Source organism: Phragmites australis, chromosome 9 (genome assembly GCF_958298935.1).
Source record: "Phragmites australis chromosome 9, lpPhrAust1.1, whole genome shotgun sequence".
Taxonomy (NCBI): domain Eukaryota; kingdom Viridiplantae; phylum Streptophyta; class Magnoliopsida; order Poales; family Poaceae; genus Phragmites; species Phragmites australis.
The window spans coordinates 15,448,918-15,471,144 of NC_084929.1; the positions used below are offsets into that span (position 1 = coordinate 15,448,918).

At 43.1% G+C, this 22,227-nt stretch overlaps 1 pseudogene; it reads right to left on the minus strand.

Moving 5' to 3' along the window:
• LOC133929744 (receptor-like protein kinase FERONIA) overlaps positions 1-15,873 on the minus strand; it is a 34,630-nt pseudogene extending 18,757 nt beyond the window's left edge.
• Between the last annotated feature and the right edge of the window lie 6,354 nt (positions 15,874-22,227).

A 22,227-nucleotide genomic window follows, 5' to 3' on the forward strand; every position in this document is an offset into this window, starting at 1 on the left:
CGGTGAATCAGGAACCGGGGGTCCCCGAATCCCGAGGCCAGGCCAGCAATCCGCCACATGGCGCCATCCCGCGGAGTCTCCTCCGTAAGGTAAAAAAGATTAAGTCCCGGGAGAGGGTGCTCGGGGCCACAGTCAGTGGTCCCCGAGTACCCCAGTTCCCCGATGATCCACGAAGTCTAAGTGCTGGGAAGAAAGTGCTCGGGAAGGTGTACGGTGACCCCCGAGCACCCGAGTCCCCCGACGACCAGGAAGGCTAAGTACCGGGAGAAGTGTGCCCGGGGCCGCGAGCGGTGGCTCCCTGGGCGCCCAAGTATCTCGAGGACCCACTGAAGGAAGTTCCGGGAGAGAGTGCTCGGGGCTGTGTGCAGTAGCCCCGAGCACTCGGTGCCACGAGGATCCGTACAAGTGTGCCCGGGAGAGGGTGCTCGGGGGGGGGGGGGGGGGTGAACAGTACCCCCGAGCAGTAGGTTCCCCGAGGATCAAGAAAGGGCATTCTCGGGAGAGAGTGCTCGGGGAGGTGTACAGTGACCCCCGAGCAGTCGGTTCCCCGACGACCCAGAGAGCCCCCTGACAGTGGCCTCTGAGGGGCCCACCGATGAGGTGTCAGCCAGTCAAAGGCCCAAGGCTGCATTTAAAGAGCGCGCGTGGCCTGTCACCTCCAACTGTTCCCGTCACGCTCAGTGTCAGTTCCTGCCACATCCTGGCGGAAGGGCGTGGGGTCATTGAATGCACGGGTCCCATCCCGTGCCATCCGGCCCGTCTCAGGATGACATCGTAAGGGCCGAGGCGTTCCGTCTGCCGCGCTGCTGTGGCAGGGGAACAAGACAGGACGGGCACGCCGGGCCGCTCTGCGGCTGCCCGCTGGGCCCTCTCCACTGCGCCTGTTGCCAGTGCATTTATGGTGACGGATGACCGGGCGTGGGACGTATTTTCCACCCCCGGTCACTTCGCCCAGAGGTAATGATGTCGCCCTTTCCATTTATGATGTCTCAGAACTCGTGCCCCCCCTCCCGTTCGGGGTACGCTACTACCGGTGGGTATTTAAAGCCGGCAGAACGGATGAAAAAGAGAGAGGTTTTTCAGACAAAAAAGAAGAAGAGGAAAAACAATTGCTCACAAGTAGAGAAGAGAAGATCGAGAGCACCCAAAGCCGGCGGCTACGCACAGGCCGAAGAACAAGGAGCCCCAGGCTCTAAGATAGATAAACATCCTTGTAACTAGCAACATCCTTGAGGGACTTTCTCAAGGCATTTATAGTATCCATACAGGAGTAGGATGTTACGCCCCCGCGCGGCCCAAACTTGTCTAAACTCCAGCGCATTTACTCCGTTCCGTATTAGATCATTCCACCCCACCGGCCATCGTATTCATACCCATTTATTTCTCTGACGAACATATTCAGGATCATCCCCCGGCCGAATCTCTAAAAAGGGGTCCCTCAGGATCTCTGCGACAGGAGTTAATCCTCCGACAGAGCATCATTTGCCCAATCCCGAGTAGGATCTCCCCAAACCGTGTCTACCCTTGCCACACAAACACATATTTATGTATAAACATGACTAAAACATGATAAAATGGCTCTAATATGAGGCATAATACACTAATTCACATTAATCCGAGTCTAATTGGAGCTAATTATCATTTAAACATGCTTAATTAATATTGATCCGAAACATAAACAGCCTAAAACATGAATAGCATTGATCCGAGCCTAATTCATCTTAAAAAAACATAATTTAAAGCTAATTGATGTAAACCGAAAACAATTAGGCCCGTTTGATCATAAAATGACATCAACCGAACACAATCTAATCTAATTAAGGTCTAATTGGTCTGATTAGGGCTAAAGGTGGCTCTGATACCATTGATAGAAATGGTATGCTCATCTAAAACACATGAACATTAGCCCTAACAACAAACACATTTAATTGCGGAAGCATAAGCACTGACTGTTTATCGGTGATGCCATCGGATGGGGTTTAAAAGTGAGATCACATCGGTGTAGTCGAAGTAGAGGTGATGGCCGGTAGTGGTGTCGGCCTTCGCTCCGTTGGCAGCGCCCTAACGATCGTGTTAGAGTTTTTAGTATATGGGGGGAGAGGCAGACCCTTGCGTGCAAAATTTGATCACGTAGGTGCCGGCTCCCCCTTTTTATTGTTGCGCTGTACGGAACGGGACCGAAACCAAAAATTGGTTTCCGCCTCCGATCAAGACGCGTGTATGTGAATCTAACCCCTTTAAAATTCAACATATTTATTAGCCGAGATCAACCAACAAAGAGTACACATCAGACTTCTTGGTGAGTTGCTTTCTTCGGAAGTACTCAGGATCGAGATATCCGAAGGTGCCCTTCACCGCAGTGCTCACATGGGTGTTGTCAATGTCTACACTGGCCTTTGACAGCCCAAAGCCCGAAACCTTTGCAACCAACTTGTCATCCAATAGAATGTTGGCAGTCTTCACGTCACGATGGATGATTGTTTGCTTCGCACCGGTGTGCAGGTAATCTAGCCCTCGAGCTGCACCAATACAGATGAGGGCAGTCGACGAGCGAGGGCAGGATGGGCACTCACACAGGACCCTAAATAATTGAGCTCTCAAATTCTAATTAATTTACTTAAGTATTTACTTAATTAGAGATAAAAAAAAGCCCAACAAAGCTGTTATTATATGCATAATTTTGTTAATCATTTTCGTGACTGTTACATCTACGGAAATAAGCTTTTTCTAAACTCAAGTTTTTAAAATTCTACTTACGTTCTACTATAATAAAAAAAGACTTAATGACTTGGCGACAATAGCACTTGAATACTATCTTTACTCTTTTAGTATTAATATTTAATATATTCCTAAGTATTTTAAGAAATAGCATGTATTGAAGTTATATAATTAAATGAAAGTTTGATTTGGTTATATGAATTTTCTAATTTTACGTCTCATTTTGCATTTCACACAGGGGCTCAAATTCCTAGAGACGACCCTATACAGATCTCAAGGCGTTGCTTCCATGGCAAAGGTGGCTTCTTGGTGTTGTACAGGTGCTCCCAAAGGGTACTGTGGGCCATGTAGTCATAGACTAGGATCATCTCATTATTTTGTTCACAGTATCCAATTAGAGATACAAGATGGCGGTGGCGGAGCATGGACAAGGTCTCGCTTTTAGTTCGGAACTCATCTTAGTCCCTGCTGAGATAGCGGGTTGCCACGCTTGATCGCCACCTTAATGCCACCATCTATCATTCCATGGTATACATTGCCAAAACCACCCTTGCCCAGGAAAAAGGTTTCATCAAAATTACATGTCACTGCCTGGAGTTCCTTGAAGGTGAAGTGGCAGCAAAGATTTGATGACAACTCTTGTTGCACTCAGTTATAGGAGATAAGCACTTGGTCCTCGCATATTCCATTGCTGCCTTCTTCTTTCGTCAGTGGATCATGCACAAGAGAATACATGCAATGATTATCGCAGCAAAGCCACCAACAGCTCCAATGATGGCTGCTGGGGCAGCACCCTTTGATGTTCTTCCACCAGGCGACGGTGGAAGCCGAGGATCTGGTCGATCTCCATAGTTCTGTAGCTTGAAGACCTCAAGACCATTCAAAATTGCATCGTAATACTCTGGTCCTGTCGAAAGATCAGGGTGAAGTCCGACCCACAAGTCCATCTGACCGGAACCAGTTGTGCCGATGGCATAGTCCATGTATACTGTTCTGCCGATTCCGTTCCTCCGTGCAATGACATCCATTTGCAGCTGTGCTGTCTGGTTGTTGATGTAGATAAAGAACAGCCTCTGATTGACGTTGGTTATCGGATCCTGGATTTTACAGAAATGGAATCTTGGACCATCTCCAATTATATTCCCTTCATTTCATTTTTTTTTCGATTTTCTTTCTCATTCTCGTTCCCTTTATTTTCTCTCATCTCCAACAGCTTCCCTTCGAGGGGAATCGCGAAGAGAAATGAGAGAGAATCCCGTCCTGAAGGGAATGATCCTAAGAATCCCGTCGTGAAGGGAAGGGAAACCGTTGGAGTGCTAAAGGAAACAAAAATCCCTTCACGATAGGATTTTCGTCTCCGAAGAGAAACCGTTAAGCTTAGCCTTAGAAGGTAGTAGAACCCTGCATCAACCGGTAACATCCATGTAAGGTTGGAGTTCAGGTTGATTTGTGCATTTGGTCCCATTGACTGTGATGTTGCATAGACATCAACTGGTGCAGTGTAATTTGGTACACTGGGTGTGTACGTGATGGTAACATTTCTGTCTTTCCCAAAGGTCACCCCATAATGAGCACCATATATGTAAGGAGTGTCATCTTCCCATGAGCGGTAAAAGCCAACATCACCTTGTGGAGATATGGACTGGCCCCCAACATTGAGCCGGTACAATTGTTTCGGACCCGTCGCAAGATTGTAGGGAATGGATTAGGGTTTCCACCATTGGCTACTGTTGGTGTTGGTGTTGTGAAGAGGTCAGGTGTGGGCACAATCTCAATCCCATTCATGAATGCATAAGAGCCATTCTGCTGTGTAGATGCGGGCAAAGGTGACATCTAGGTTGCCTGATGTAGAATGAGATTGACGACTAGAGGGAGGTGAATAGACATCTTAACAAATTTTTTTTGAAATTGATGGTCTTCTCCTATTTGGATCGCTCAACGCACCTCAAAACTCAAGCAGAAGCAAAAATAAAGAGAAGTTTTAACAAGAGAAAATTGAGGCAACACGACTCTACAGATGGTATATGAACCATATATTTCATTTAAAATCAACCCACGTGTCTTAGCACTTGAAAGATCACAACTTGCAAAGAAACAAAAAAAGATGGACAACGAGCAACGTAACTCCAAGTTGATTGTCTAGAGGTAAAGGAATTTAAGACCTCATTATATAAGCGTGTGTATGTGAATTTTATGCCTCATTATATAAGCGTGTGTATGTGAATTTTATGCCTCTAGCAACAAGAAGTATGACCTCACAAGGTGCTGAAATTTTAACTAAAAAACCAAAACTAAAAACTGAAAAACTTGCAAACTTACAAGGGAACTAATAGAGGAAAATTAGAAGTAGGAGAATTCAAGCATATGCAAAAATATAAACTTTATTACTCAAAGAGGTCAGCCCTATTGTAGACGGATTACAAAGATTTATCTCTCCAAACTCTCACATATTACATAAACTAAGCATTTATCCTTCTCTCCTCTAAAACCCTAACTCTAAGCTCTCAAATAGGTGGCACAAATGGGCTCAAGTGGCTGGTTCAAACTCTCTAATAGCCCTATCCCTCTATTTATAGGCATAGAAAATTTGATAACCTACCACTGAGGGTATTTTAGTCTATTTTCTTCTCCATTCATCGGACGGCCACGACGCCTTCACGACTTCGCTTCACCTCGACGCAAGCTTCGCAATGGTGTCACATACTCCTCTAGTCCTACCATGAATTTGAGGCCAAACTGCGATACCGCCTGCACGCTCTCAAAGCGTAACTCACCACTTTGCTTACACCTTAAGCAAACGCTTCGATGTCGACGCTTATACTCCCTCATGCAATCCTGACCACCAGCAAGTCTCTTCCGCTCCTGATCCCTCGGGCCGCCTTGTCACTTGCACCGGCATCCCTTTCGCTTGACTTTATCAACATGCTGTCTCCATCCGCCTTCCATGCTTTGCTTGACCTCCATATATTTAGCTAGAATCACCCTTGACTCCGTCCGGCCTCCTTGATCGTTCGACACCAAGCACTCCGCTTGGCCCCGATCATCCCGCCGTCGACCGTCAAGTTGTACACCATGAGACAAGCAAACATATATCTCCAACTTCAATTCCAATTAGTCCATAATCAATATACTCAAATGAAATCCTAAATCAATTTAAATCACATCAAAATTCATGCAAAACCGAAGATTATCAAGCCAAATAAATACCAATGTCAATCACCCATCATAAGTAAACCAAGGCACATTTCAACTTGGTTTCTCAATCCCCCCTTGATGAGTGCATTGACAACCCTCAAAGCACAAAGATTTTGGTTTGAAAAAATTAAAACAATATAAGCTCATCCAAATGACCAAACACTCGAGAAAGAGCAAAATATGTCACTTGGCAAAAGCAAGGTTGCAAAAGCCCTAGGAGAGGCAAAAACGAGCCAAAAACCTCAAAAGAGCAAGGAAAACTCAAAAACCCAAGAACACATGCTTCTCCTTGATGATTGCACATACTCCATTTTTTTTCTTTTCATTACTAGATAAATGCAATTTTCTCCCCCTTTGTTGAATATTTGTGCATAATATATTTGGCCATATTTTCTCCCCTTTGTCAATGCAAACATCAAAGATACAAGACTATGCAAAAGATGTGCAAATGAAATGCAAGCTTATAAAGCTTCACATATAGATCACAAAGCACTTGTAAGTACTAGAGATGTCAAAGAACTAGGAGGAGTAAACAATATAAATCAAAGGCGCACAAAGTCTTGAAGTGAGTTCATGTCACAAGCATCGGGAGTGAAGCAAGTTTTGATCATACTGTTCAATTATCTAAAAGATGTCATCACAAAAGCATCCATAGTTTCATGATTAGTACAACGATTCGAGAAACTAGTGCTATGTTAAGTTCAAACTAGGCAACCAAGTTCAAGCCGATAGGCTATGCAAACACCCACATGTCAATCCAAGCCTTAGTTTAACAACATAAAAAAATAGCATTCTTAGCATATTAAAAAGTACAAGTTAACTTTCTCATTTGATCATTTAACTATCCTCAAGTGAGTTTTAAGCAGCCATGGGTTCACTTCTTTGGTAAACCACATGAAACCTTAAGTCACCGTATTGGATTCAATTTTAGCTCGAAACTTGATCATTCATTTTATTAACTCAACATAGGATTCAAGATATGCAGTTTTTCACAAAGCCAAAACAAGTGGTACCTTTGTGACACAAAAGAGCACATGCTCTCCTAAGGGTTAATCATGGGCTAAACATTTACATAGACAAAGGTCAAAGACTCCTAATCCGCTGAACTGAACAAAGCGGCCGAGCACAAGCTTTTCACAGAACTAGCCCTAATTTAAATATTGATCAAGGTAAAGCAAACACTCAAGGGTGACAAGAGATTATGTTCACATTTTAAGTTCATTCTTAGAAAAGACAAGCATGCTCAATAGATTTTATGTCATATTTTAATAAGTGCCTAAGTTTGCACAAATTGTTATACATCCACTACACTTAGCATAAATTCACAACTAGTACAAGAAAGTACAAAGAACATATAAGTGAAGCTTGCTAATATGATTATCTTACAAAAATGATATGCAATGCAAATACAAAAAAAGTAAGATAGAGTATGTACAAAGGCAACTCCCCCTCACACAATACAATAAGAATGGCACACACCAAGCTCTCTCCTCAAAAAGGCAAACCTTGTTGTATCTAGAGGCTTGGTAAAGATGTCGGCTAGCTGGTGTTGGGTATCTATGTAGCTCAACTCAATGTCTCCCTTTTCATTATGGTCTCTTAGAAAATGGAATCTCACATTTATATGTTTGGTTCTGGATTGTTGAACTTGGTTGTTAGCTAAGCTTATAGCACTGGTGTTGTCACACAAAAATAGCACACTCCTTAAATTCAACCTAAAATCCCTCAAAGTAGAAACTATCTACAAAATCTGTGAGAAATAGCTACTTGCAGCTACATATTCAGCTTCAGCAGTAGACTCCTCAACGCTAGACTGTTTGCAAGAATACCAAGACACAAGAGAAGTACCCAAGAAGTGAAAAGTACTAGAGGTACTCTTTGAAGGGATCAGTGACGTCCTAAGAGGGGGGGTGAATTAGGAGACTTAGAGCTATTTCGGCTCCAAAAATAACACAAGATAAACCTATATCAATTTCTATCTAAATGTGTTATAGGTTTATCTAGTGTGTCTACTCTACCGATCAAAGCACTTGCAACATATCTAAGAAGGTAAATTTGCAAGTAAGTAAATACGGAAACGTAAATAAGGTAGAGAAAGCAAACTCAATACAAAGATTTTTTCCCGTGGTATCGATGGCACGAATTCCACCCCTAGTCCACGTTAGAGCTCCACAAAAGATATGCTCCCGGACGGCACCCGGTCACGGCTCTTGAGCCACCAAGTCACAAAGATAAGGCCTCCACTCGGATGAACCACCAAGGTAAGGTCTCACCACTATCCTCTCTTTCGGTTTCTTGCCACCGTGATCACTTCGGAGCTTGAGCCACAAAGGCAAGGGTATCCGCGTCCGCACATAATCGCCTTGCCGCCGTTCCACACCAAGTCAGAGGGTCAAAAAGCTTGCCGGCGAGTCACCAAGACTCCAAAGTGCTGGCGTACCAAGAGGTACACTGTTGGATCACTCCTTGATCCACTCTCTAGGCAGCAATCACCTAGAAACATACTTTCTAGACCTATAAGCACTAATCACTCTCTAATCTTGTGCTTAAATTCCTTGGATGATCACTTTAAGCACTTTGGTGGCTTGGATGTCTTCTTAGGTATATCTGAACTTCTCTAGACTCCAGCACATTCAAATGACTGAGTGGAGGGGTATTTATAGCCTCGAACTTGCGCACTAGCCGTTAACCCAATGGCTCTGAAAAGTTACTAACACCGGGTGATCCGGTGAGAATAATAGTACTAACACCGGATCATCCAGTGAGTACACTCTCACAAACTAGCCGTTGGAACCCCACTCAAGCTTCTGTGAACACCGGACACTCCAGTGTATACTCCATCTTCATCACCGGACTATCCGGTGCGTTATCCTTAGCCAGCTGAGCTAATGCAACCCTCTTTGGAAAATATGCTCCGGTGTACACATCTTCAAAGCACTGAACCTTTCGGTGAGATCACTCTATTTTCTCCTTTGTCAACAATGCTCCGGTGCTTTTCTCTGATGTGTTCAAATCAATCACCGGACCTTCCAGGTTGACCTTCGATCTTCAACGGCTGCAACCTTCTCTGGTGAAAATGCTCCAGTGTGTATCCTCCTCAGAGCACCGAACCATCCGTGAGGTCAAATGCCTTTGGACACAATGCTCCGGTGTGTTCAACCATGTAAACACCGGATCATCCGGTGAAATTATTTTTCTTGGGACTTCTTCAATTCAACCAAACTTTTTTCACCTTCGGTGGCTTCTTCATGTATTACATCCATGAGACCTACTAATATATATTCTTGACAAACATGTGAGTCTCATTGACTATGTTGTTATTAATCACTAAAATCATAATCATGGCCTAATAGGGCTATTTTCGCTACACTCTTCTTGTCAATTCTACACCCAGCAAAATTCGCATCCAAAAAGCCACGAAGAGAGAGCAAAGAGGATGCAGAAAACCAAAGGCTATACTTGAGAGTAGGCTTGAGATAGCTCATAATGCATTTCACCGCTTGGCAGTGAGACGTCCTCGGTGAAGCCTGGAAGCGAGCACACAAGTAGACGGCAAAGTTGATGTCGGGTCTTGTCGCCGTCAGGTACAGGAGGGAGCCAATCATGCTTCTATACTCCCGCTGGTCCACCTCCTTGCCATCTTCATCCAGATCAAGCACTGTTGAGATAGCCATCGGTGTCGCCAATGGCTTTACATCACTCATATCAATCTTCTTCAACAAATCCTTGGTGTACTTCGTTTGGTGCATGAATGTATTTTGCTTGCATTGCTTGATTTGCAGGCCAAGGAAGAAGTTGAGTTCGTCCATCATCGACATCTCGAACTCCTTGCTAATAGTTTCTGTAAACTTGGCCACAAGTGCATGAGAAGAGCCACAAAAAATGATACCATCCACGTAAATCTGAACAAGTAAGAAATTATTGTCATGCTAGAGAGTGAATAAAGTTTTATTAGCTGACCCCATCACATACCCATACCCTAGCAAGAAAGATCTAAGCCTATCATACCAAGCCCTAGGTACCTGCTTAAGCCCATGCAAAGCTTTCTGAAGCTTGTATACTCTGTAAGGGTATTTGGGGTGCTAAAAGCCTAGGGGTTGCTTGACTAGATATCTTCCTCTATGAAACTATTTAGGAAAGCACTCTTGGCATCCATTTGATACAACTTGAAACCTCAGGATACCGCAAGGAGGATCCTAATAGCTTCTAACCTAGCTACTGGTGCAAAGGTCTCTCCAAAGTCTATCCCCTCTACTTGAGTGAAACCCTAAGCTACTTGTCTAGCCTTGTTTCTTACTACAGACCCATCCTCCCCCTGTTTGTTTTTGAAAACCCATTTAGTGCCTATGGTGTGAACATTTGGGGGTGACTCTACTAAGACCCAACTTGGTTTCTCTCAAAGTTTTCAAGCTCTTTGTGCATTGTATTGACCCAACTCGAATCAGATAAAGCATGTGCAACATCATGGGGCTCAAAAGAAGCAACACATACAGAATAAGTGAAATGAGCATGAGAAACAGATTTGGATCTCATTACCTTCTCACCAAGGTCATCGATCATCAGTTGTGGGGGATGTCACCGCTGAATGTGTTGAGGGGCTCCGCGCTGCGTGATGACCTCCCCCTCAAACACTGCTGGTGCAGAAAATTGATACTCAATGCCATGCTCAAGATTGAACGCATCAAAGAGATAGTTCTTGAATTAGGTGCCATTATTAGTGCGAATTGCTTTCAATGCACCAGAGAGTTCTTTGAACAATCTCAAAGCCAAGCTCCGAAAGTGTGAAAACACTTCATCCTTACTCACAAGAAAGAAAACCTAAGAGTAGCGAGAGAAATCATCAACAATGACAAGTACATACCACTTTCCACTGGGAAGGACCAACAGTGTCCATATGGACAAGTTCTCCCGATCATTCAGTCATCACCAGATTGATTGGTGGGTGAGAGGTGACAATCATCTTGCCATGCTGACAAGGAGCACAAGCGAGGTTCTTCTCAAACTTGAGCTTGGGCAATCCTCGGCTCAAGCTTAGGGCACTCAAACGAGTAAGCAAGTCAAAGCTCATTTGCCCTAGTCTTCTATGCCACATCCAAAGCTGAGAAGAAGGTTGAGCAATGAAACAACAAGAAGAACCAAGGGACTTAGAAAAATCAGCTCCAAAAACTCTCCCAACTCTGGAAATCTGGCAAATCAAAGCGCTTGAAGAATCAAGAACCCGACAAGTATCGCGTTTGAAACGCACTTCCAAGTCCTCATCCAGCAACTGAGATACAGAAAGCAAATTGTATCCCAGATGCTCCACCAAAGCCACATCCTTGAGAGTAAAATTCTCATTCACCCTTACCATACCTTTGGCTTTCACTCTCCCTTTCTGATCATCCCCGAAAGTGATGTACCCGTACCACTTCGTTGGGGTGGCTCAGTACAGGGGTTATTCATAAATTTCGTGGGAATCCAGTATTGGACCATCTGCCCTGAAGCAGTAAAAGCAGGTGTATGCAAATTAACACTAGTACGCTGGGGGCGAGAACCACGAAGAGAAAAATGTGGTACACCAAAGTGCTGTAACTCAAAGCTTCTTACACATGAATCAAAACCATATGAGTCATGGTAAAATCCACGCCGAACACCACCTCTACGAAGAGACTGAAAAGTGCTAGAGACTCATGGGTAGGAGTGAGGAGAAGGCTCATGTACACCAACAGAGGGGCGGTACATGTGTCGGGTACTCCACTCCTACTCACACCACTCATCCCTTCTAGAGCGAAAGAGAAAACCAACCAAGTGACACTATCTCTGGTAGTAGGTGCAATAGTAGCGTCTCTTGGGAACTTGACTGCCAGTCAGTCTAGGCTCTCTCACAGGGACTCTCATATGAGATTGTGAAGCTCTCTTTGTTGTGGTGCGGGTTTCTTCTTGGTAGACTATGGTGTGGGTTTCCTCTTGTTGAGTTGTGGTGTTGCATTGATTTTAAATTTCTCAGCTTCTAGGGTAGTAGATGTGGTGAAAAAGTCTTATCCTCCCTATTGTAAGTCACCCTCTCAAAACCCAACCTAAGAGCCAAACCCGCCTTGTCGGTACACATATTGGTCTTGGCTAAGATCAAATTCATTTTGCCCTTGCCTTCTGAGCATTTCTCCACTAGATAAAGGAGATACTCATTCTCGGCTAAAAGCTTCTCAACTTACCTCTAGCGTAGATAAGTTTGTCCTGAAAGATGATGCAGGTGGGATAATTCGGCTGCACATCCTTTGAACTCCCTACACTCTCCAATCTAGATTCCATCTCCTTGATGCACACTGCTTTTAGTTCAATGTCCTTTGCAAGCAAAGGGAAATTCATGCAGGCGCCTAAGAGAGTGGATCTAGACTCCTCCTCAGAGAGCTTCTTCTCAGCAGTCTCAAGTCGGGTGGCAACTTGAGCATGCAAAGCCTGAACCTCGGAAAGTTCTGTCATAACCACCTAACAACTCTCACACTCTTCATCATCATGCCTAGACCTAAGCAATGCAAAATCAGGAGAAACAGACTCATACTTAGGCCTAAGCTCCTTCAACTCATGCACAGCTTTCTTAAGTAACATATCCTGGCTAACGAGAGCATCATTCAAGGTATCGATTTGGATGGAAAGCTGGTCGTAGGAAGGTAATATCTTGAAGGGATCAAGCTCGGGGTCGCTGTCATTGTTGTCATCTGCCATGAAGCAGAGGCCAGTGAGGTCCTTGGCCTTTTTCTTGCTCTTCACTTGCGGTTCATCCTCCTCTGAGCTCTCCTCCTCGCTTGAGAGGTATCGATGTCGCTGAGTTGCCACGAATGCCCTAGAAGCTGCCTTGGCCGCCTTCTTGGTCATCTTATCACGGTTCTTCTTGATGAAGGGAATCTTGTTGTTCTTCTTGTGCTTGTCATAGTCGTGATCGCGGTCTTCCTTCTTCTTGAGCTTGGGGCAGTCTGCCTTCAGGTGGGTGGTGTCACCGCACTCAAAGCAGGCACGAGAATTGCCCCTCCTCCAGTCTCGACAGTTGTTATTGAAGCGGGTGAATTTCTTCACGATTAGTGCAAGATACTCATCATCAAGAACATCCACCTGCTCCTCTGTGATAGAGACCAAGGAAGACAAAGCAAATCCACCAAATAAAGTGTTAGTGCAAGAAATACCAACTCCAGGCTGATTGACACCGCTAGGTCTGAAAACTAACACCATGTTCTAAGATAGGAGGTTTCTGAGACCAATCCGAGCTGCCTTAGCTATCTCGATGGACTTGAGCTTGTTGAATAGTTCATCACAAGTTAATGTGTCGTAACTTGATGACTCTTCAATGCTTGAGATCTTCACTTCCCATATCCTATGATTCAAAGCATAGAGAAGCTTGATTGCTCTCTCGTGGTCAGAATAGGGCAAAACACGAGTTGATCGAAGATTGCTAATAAATCCATCAAAGTGAGCAAATATGGCATCCAAGAACTCTCCGGGGACTTGCACAAACATTTGATATTCTTGATTGTATGTGCTTTGGTGTGTGGCCTTAATCTGATTAATGCCTTCATGAAAGACACTCAGATTAGTCCAGATCTCCTGGACAGTACAGAGGTGCTGAACCCTGTTAAACTCATTCCGACTCAAGCTTGTGAACAAAATATTTCTTGCCTTGTTGTTGGCCTCGTACTGTTTGATTTGAACCTAAGTCATGTGAGCAGTAGGGATCTCGTAGTTGGAATCAACTATCTCCCAAATTGCACTTCCTTGGCTTGAAAGATAAGTCTCCATGTGCACATTCCAGTACAAAAAATCACGGCTATCAAATAGCAGAATCTTTCCACTTTGATTCACATAGCCTACGGATCACAAAGCCGGTTAAGGTCAATAAGTGATCAAACCAGCTCTGATAGCAATTGTAGGAACAAGATTGGCGACTAGAGGGGGGTGAATAGGCGCCTCAATAAATTTCTTGTGAAATCGATGGCCTTCTCCTATTTTGATCACCCAACACACCTCAAAACTCAAGCAGAAGCAAAAATAGAGAAAAGTTTTAACAAGAGAAAATTAAGGCAACACGACTTCACGGATGGTATATGAACTATAAGTTCCATTTAAGATCATTCCTGTGTCTTAGCACTCGAAAGATTACAACTTGCAAAGAAACGAGAAAAGATGAATACCGAGCAACGAAACTATCCAAGTTGATTGTCTAGAGGTAAGTGAATTGAAGACCCATCACATAATTGTGTGTATGTGAATTTTATACCTCTAGCAGTAAGAAGGATGACCTCACAAGGTGCTAAAATTTCAGCCAAAAAACCAAAATGAAAATCAAAACCGAAAACTAAAAAACTTACAAATTTGCAATGGAACTATTAGAGGGAAACTAGAAGAATAGGAATTCAAGCATATGCAAAAACATAAACTTTTTTTACTCAAAGAGGTCCGTCCTATTTTAGATGGATTACAAAAATTTATCTCTCAAAACTATCACCTATTACATAGGCTAAGCACTAATCATTCTCTCCTTTAAAACCCTAACTCTAAGCTCTCAAATGGGTGGAACAAGGGGGTTTAAGTAGCTGGTTCAAACTCTCTCATAATCTTATCCCACTATTTATAGACCTAGAAAACTTGATCCCTAAATTTTCTAGCTTTTTCCTAAAATACCCCTCTCTTATAGGACACTCCTACTTACCACCGAGGATATTTTTATTCATTTTCTTCTCCATTCATCGGACGATCGCGACGCCTTTATGACTTAGCTTCGTCTCGATGCAAGCTTCGCAATGGTACCACGTATTCCTCTAATCCTTCCACGGTTTTGAGGCCAAACCATGAAACCGCCTGCACGCTTCTCAAAGCGTGACTTGCCACCTTACTTATACCTTAAACAAGCGCTTCGATGTCGACGCGTATACTCTGTCATGCGATCCTGACCGCCGGCAAGTCTCTCCAACTCCGGATCCCTCGGGCCACCTTGTCACTTACACCGACATCCCATTCGCTTGACTTTGTCAACACATTGTCTCTATCCCACTTCCATGCTTTACTTGATATCCACGTGTTCAGCTAGAATCACCCTTGACTCTGTCCTGCCTCTTTGATCGTCCGGCACCAAGCACTTCGTTTGGCCCCGATCATCCTGCCGTTGACCGCCAAGTTGCATTCATCACATGCACACCATGAGATAAGCAAACACATATCTTCAATTCCAATTCCAGTTAGTCCATAATCAATATACTCAAATGAAATCCTAAATCAATTCGAATCACATCAAAGCTCACGCAAAACCGAAGATCATCGAGCCAAATAAATATTAATATCAATCACTCATCATAAATAAAATAAGGCACAATTTAACTTAATTTTTCACCTAAAATAACGTTTAGTGAGTATTCACGAACTAAGAAGAGAAGATGATTAGCTGGAAAAGCAGCTTGGGAAGCATTGAAGTTGTCTAGAAGGACCAGATTGCTAGCTGTGACACCAAAGTAGGCATTTGCAGGAGCATAGTTGCCATAAGTGCTGGGATTGAAGTAGAGGCGCAGGAACAGTCGGCCTGGACTAACAGGGAACGAATAGGTGTAATTTGAGGTGAAAATGCGAGCTGTTATATAAGGAACAGTGATGGGTAGTGAAGGGTCTATGTACGAAACAGTGGGAGCAACGCCATTCAGTGATGGTGCAAACTTGGAATATGTGTCACTATACCATGTCCGATTATCAGCATCAGTGTCTGTCGGGGTGTCGGCTCCACACAATAGGCGGATCGGGCCAGAGCCGGTGGAGTTGTTATCGGCCCTCACGGCGATTGACAAGATGCATAGCAGTGTCAGGCATGTGACGGTAATTAGCAAGGTTTGGCGCGCCATTGTAGTGGTTGGTGTCTCAAGAATAAAGGATGTTTGAGGATCTCTTCACATCAGTTTTGATGTAAGATAGCTCAAGGAACAACTGCATCAAACTAGAATTGGATCTTTCTATCTGGGGTTTTGTGTAACAAATAATCAGGGAAAATGAAGGGTCGTTGGGATTGTACTTTTCTAGTCTTTGTTTAGTCAACAAGGTGGATTCAGATCGATACAAGCTGGACCTAAAAAAGAACACTAAAGAATTCCAACTTAAGCTTATTGAATCTTTTGCAAGAAGAACAACAATAAACTGATGCAAGGTAATACTTGAGGTCTGAGCAAGCATGATATTGAAGGTTCTAGTAAAAGGAGAAGCTACAAACAGGACAAAAAGTGGTAGGAAAAAGCTACTGTTCACTCTGTGAACACGAGATGGAATGTGTAGGAACGAGATTTACGACTAGAAGGGAGCGAATAAGCGCCTCAATAAATTGCTTGCGAAATAGATTGTCTTTTCCTATTTGGATTACTCAATACACCTCAAACTCAAGCAGAGGCAAAATGTAAGAGAAATTTTAACAAGAGAAAATCGAGGCAACATTACTTCACGGATGGTATATGAACTATAGGTTCTATTTAAGATTAATCCATATGTCTTAGCACTCGAAAGACCACAACTAGCAAAGAAACAAGAAAAGATGAATATCGAGCAACGAAACTGTTCAAATTGATTATCTAGAGGCAAGAGAATTCAAGACCCCATCATATAAGCGTGTGTATGCGAATTTTATGTCTCTAGCAATAAGAAGAAGGATCTCAAAAGGTGCTAAAATTTCAGCCTAAAAATAAAAATCAAAACCTGAAAAGAAAAATTACACACAAGGCAAGAGAACCAAGGGAGGGAAACTAGAAGGAGGAGAATTCAAGCATATGACATAAAATAAATTTTATTACTCAAAGAGATCAACCCTATTTTAGGTGGATTACGAAGATTTTTCTCCCAAAACTAACACCTATTACATAGGCTAAGCACTCTTCCCCTCTCCACTAAAACCCTAACACAATGCTTTCATATGGATGGCAAAAGGGGCTCAATGGCTGGTTCATTCCCTCCCATAGCCCTACCCCTCTATTTATAGGCCTAGGAAACTTGACCCTAAGTTTCATAACTTTTTTTTTCCAAAATACCACTCTCTTGTAGTACACTTCTATCCACCATCGAGGGTATTTTAGTCAATTTTCTTCTCCATTCATTAGATAGCTGAGGTGCCTTTACGACTTAGTTTTGCCTCGACGTAAGCTTCGCGATGTTCCTCCCATGATTCTCAAAGGGTGACTAGCCGCACTTGCTTCCACTTAAAGCAAGCGCTCCAATGGTGACGCGTGTCCTCCGTTTTGCGATCTTGACCGTCAGCAAGTCTCTCCTACTCCCGATCTCTTGGGCCACCTTGTCACTTGCACCGGTATTTTCTTCGTTTGACTTTGTCACATGTCATCTTCATCCTCCGTTTCATGCTTTGCTTGACCTTTATGTGTACAGCTAGGATCACCCTTGACTCCGCCCAACCCTTCTTGATTGTCTGGCACCAAGCACCCGTTTAGCCCCGATCACCCGTCGTCGACCGCAAAGCTGCATCCGTCACCTGCACACCATAAAACAAGCAAAAACATTTCTCCACACTCTAAAACATCTCCAGGTTAGCACAAAATCAAAAACTTCAACTCAGAGCACATTTTGCAGAAAATGTGAACACTGGATGTTCCGGTATGTTCTGCTCCTGAACACCAAACCATCCGGTGAGTGTAACATTATCTGTTCTAGAAAAATATTGTTCTCTATAGGAAAAGGTCCGGTGAAAGCTTCCGGTGATCTCATGTCTATCATCGGATAATCCGGTGTGTGCCAAACCACCGAACCACCCTCCTGCAACCTCTCTGTAACAAAAGGTCCGGTGTTTTTTCTGGTGTTCACAATTACAAGACCGGACTATCCAGCGTATATAATCGGACTAGGCACAAAAAATCTCCTCCCTGCAAAAAATACTCCGATGCTCTCAAAGTCCATCACTGTACCATCCAGTGTTTGCTTTTATTTCTACTTCAGCACTGAAAATGGTCCTGTGATACCCTCTGGTGTAGCCATCACACTCACCAAACCTTCCGGTGCATTGATCTCCAATTTTGTCCAAAATTTTCTCACTGCAAGAAATAGTCCGGTGAGTATACACTACCCACACTGGAACTTTCAGTGAACACCAGAATATACGATGTTCACACCGGAACTTCTATTGTGTCTAATTTTTCTACATATAGAGAAGAATTCGCCAATTCCAAACACTGCCAACTCGAGTTAGACAAGAATAAGAACAAACAGCCACAAACACATGCTAACTGAGTTCAAGATATATCGACTGTTGTCAATGCCTCATCACATAAAAACCAAGGCATTTCTACACTTGGTTTCTCAATCTCCCCCTTAATGAGTGCATTGATAACCCCCAAAGCACAAAGATTTAGGATAAAAGAAGTAAAGCACATTCAAGTGATTAAAAATTCGAGAAAGAGTAAACACAAATCACTTGGTATAAGACAGATTGCAAAAGCCTGAAGATAGACAAAGACAAGCCAAAACCACAAAAGATCAAGAAAAGCTCAAAAACTTAAAAATAAATGCTCCCCTTGATTAATGCACATATTTCATTTTTCTTTGAGATTTGTTGCAAAATTTTCTCATTTCTCCTCCTTTGTATCGTATTCTCTTCTTTGTGTATGTGCTCTTTCCCTTTGACAATGCAAACATCAAGGACAAAACATTATGCAATGCATGAATGCAAACCTAATGAGTTTTCACAAGTATACCACAAAGCATTTGTAAAATCTTAAAACGTCAAAGGGCTCTGGAAAGTAGAAAGTGGAGCTCATAAGCGCATAGAGGCTAAAAAGAGATAGTGACATAAGAACATGAAGCTTTACAAGTTAAACCCGAAGAATTTGTTGGTGTATTGAAGTTCACATAGCTAAATCATGTTACAAGTGACCACCACATAAGCATGCACTCGTGCCGAGGCAATACAAGCATTAAGAGCTAGCCAACTTCAATCTCAAACTAGGCAAACAAGCATTCATGACAACAGGCTTTGCAAACGTTCACATATGAAACCAAGACTTATATTGAACAAGTGATTAAAAAGAATTAAATAGTTAGGCACATTTCTTTGAATTTCATTTTATCCTTAAGGTTCCTCTTATCCAAGCAAAGTGTCACATGACTGGGTACGACAAACACTTTGATGCCTCAAGACAACCGTATTGGATCACATTTTAGTATAAGAGACTTAATTTTTTATGATCATTCGATTCACACAAGTTATCAAGATGGTCACAAGATCAAATTTAGTAATGCCTTTGCGACACAAGGAACACATGTTCCTCCAAGGTTCTATCATGAGCTAAATATTTAACAAAGATAGAAAATATAGTGCAATATTCTCCAATCCACTGTCGTGAACCAAAAAGAACTAGATAAGATATTCATCAGACTAGCCTTAACATAAGCTTTGACTAAGCCTAAGCAATTATGAACATGATGATCAAGAATGTAGCATTCCATAGCCTACATGATTCACAAAGTTGCCCAATTTAATCTTAGGAAAGCAAGCTTTCTTGAAATGTATCATGTCAAAGCATCAAGAAAAGTCTAAGGTTAAAATATTATTCCACACAACCACTCAACTTCAATGTGTTGAGGAGCCTCACACCTAGAGGCGAACTCCCCCTCAACTTGTGCTGGTGAAGACTCGAGAGCAGCTGAAGTGTAAGTAGACGCTGCAAGACCCTCTGCTAGAGTAGAAGAAGAAGGAGCCATCTCTGGAGCAGGTGTGGTAGAGGAAAGTAGTGGATCATTCTTGTCAATACCAAGAGCTGAAAGGTCACCATCTACAAAGATGCTCTCGCTCATCTCCTGATCACCTGCACACTCAAAAATAGAACTAGCACAGGGGTTGACTCACCAAAAGTCACATCACAGGTTCCATGATGGTGTTAGTGTCAAGATTGTAAACCTTGTAAGCATGACTATGAAGAGAATACTCCAAGAAAATACCATCAGAAGATCGTGACTCGAACTTGTCAAGATTGCCATGCTTTAAGATGAAGCAGTGACACCCAAAAACTCTCAAATGCGAAACCTTAGGCTTCCTCCCAAAGCGTAACTCATAATAAGTTAAATTCAAGATCGAGCATAAGAAAATCTGATTTGAGATGTAGCACGCTATGCTAATGGCCTAATACCAAAACTTTCTAGGAGTCCTATGCTCGTTGAGCATCATCCTAGCCATCTCAACCAAAGTCCTATTCTTTCTCTCAACCATGCCATTCTGCTAAAGAACACATGAGGCAAAAAACTGATGCTCAATGCCATACTCAAGACAGAAAGCATCAAAGAGATAGTTCTTGAACTCGGTTCCATTATCACTGTGAATTTCTTTCGATACACTAGGGAGTTCCTTGAACAATCTCAAAGCTAAGCTCCGAAAGTGTGAGAACACTTCATCCTTGCTCACAAGAAAAAAGACCCAAGAGTAGCGAGAGAAATCATCAACAATGACAATAACATAAGACTTCCCATCCGCCGAACGAACTCGAGAAGGACTAACAGTGTTCATCTAGAGAAGTTCTCACGATCCTTCAGTCATCACCATATTGATTAGTGGGTGGGAGGTAACAACCATCTTGCCATGACGACAAGCAGCACAAACAAGACTATTCTCAAACTTGAGCTTGGGAAATTCTCAGATCAAGCCTAGACACTCAAACGAGTAAGAAAATCAAAGCTCATGTGCCCTAGTCTCCTATGCCACATCTAAAGCTCAGAAGAAGGTGGCAATCAAGCAACGAGAAGAACCAAGAGACTAAAAAAAATTAGCTCCAAAAACTCTCCCAACTTGAGAAATCTTGCAAATCAAAGTGCCAGAAGTATCGAGAACTTGAGAAGTATCGCATTTGAAACGCACTTCCAAGTCCCCATCCAACAACTGTGATACAAAGAGAAGGTTGTATCCCAGATGCTCCACAAAAGCTACATCCTTGAGATTGAAACTCTCATTCACCCTTACCATACATTTAGCTTTCACCCTTCCTTTCCGATCATCCCCGAATATGACGTACTCATGTCGCTTCATGGGAGTGAGGCTAGAGAACCATGATGAATCTTTAGTTATGTGGCATGAACAACTGGAGTCAATGAGCCACTTGTTCTGTAGGCCTGTGCCTGCCACGTACATATGAGAAGAATAATAGGTGGATGACTCAGTACTAGGGTTAGTCAAAAACCTTTTGGGAATCTAGTACTGGGTCATCCGCCCTGAAGTGGTAAAAGCAGGTGCAGGTAAAACATGTCTAGTACGCTAAGGGCAAGTACCACAATGAGGAAAACATAGTCCACCAAAGTGCTGACACTCAAATCCTCTTATACGTGGACCAAAATCATATGATTCATGATAAAATCAATGTCGGCCAACATCTCTAGGAAGAGACTAAAAAGTGCTAGGGACTCGTGAGTGGAAGTGAGAAAAATGCTCATGTGCACCAAAGTGGGGCGGTACATGTCTCGAGTGCTCCACTCCCACTCATACCGCTCATCTCTCCTACGGGAAAAGTAAAAACCAACCAAGTGACCCTCTCTCTAGCAGTAGGTGCAGTAGTAGTGTCTCTTGGGAACTCGACTGCCGGTCACTCGGGGCTCTCTCCTCTTAGGCTGTGGAGCTCTCTTGGGTTGTGGTGTGAGTTTTCTTCTTTGTGGATTGAGGAATGAGTTTCTTGATGGATTGTATTGTGGCATTGATTTTGGACTTCTCAGCTTCAAGGGTAATAGGTGTGGTGAACACAGCCTTACTCTCCCCACTGTAAGTGACCCTCTCAAAACCCAACCCAAGAGCCAAACCCGCCTTGTCCGCACACATCTTGGTCTTGGCCAAGATCAAATTCATTTTTTCTTTGCCCTCTAAGCACTTCTCCACTAGAGAAAGGAGGTACTCATTCTCAGTCAAAAGCTTTTGAACTTGCCCTCTAACACAGTTGAGTTTCTCCTGAAAGATGGTGCAGATGGAACAAGGTGGCTACACATCCTTAGAACTCCCAACACTCTCAAATCTCGACTCTAGCTCTTTCAGGCGCTTGTATTTCAGTTCAATATCCTTTGCAAGCAAAGAGCAATTCTTACAAGCACCTAAGGGAGTAGACCTAGACTCCTCCTCAAGTAGCTTCTTCTCGGCACACTCAAGACGACTGGCAACTTGAGCATGTACATTACGAAGCTCGATAAGTTCAGCCATGACAATCAGGCAACTCTCACACTCCACAACATCGGGCCTAGATGTAAGTAATGCAAGTTCAGTAGAGACAGACTCATACTTAGGACTAAGATCCTTCAACTCACGCACAACTTTCTTAAGTAACCTATCCTGGCTAACAAGAGCATCAT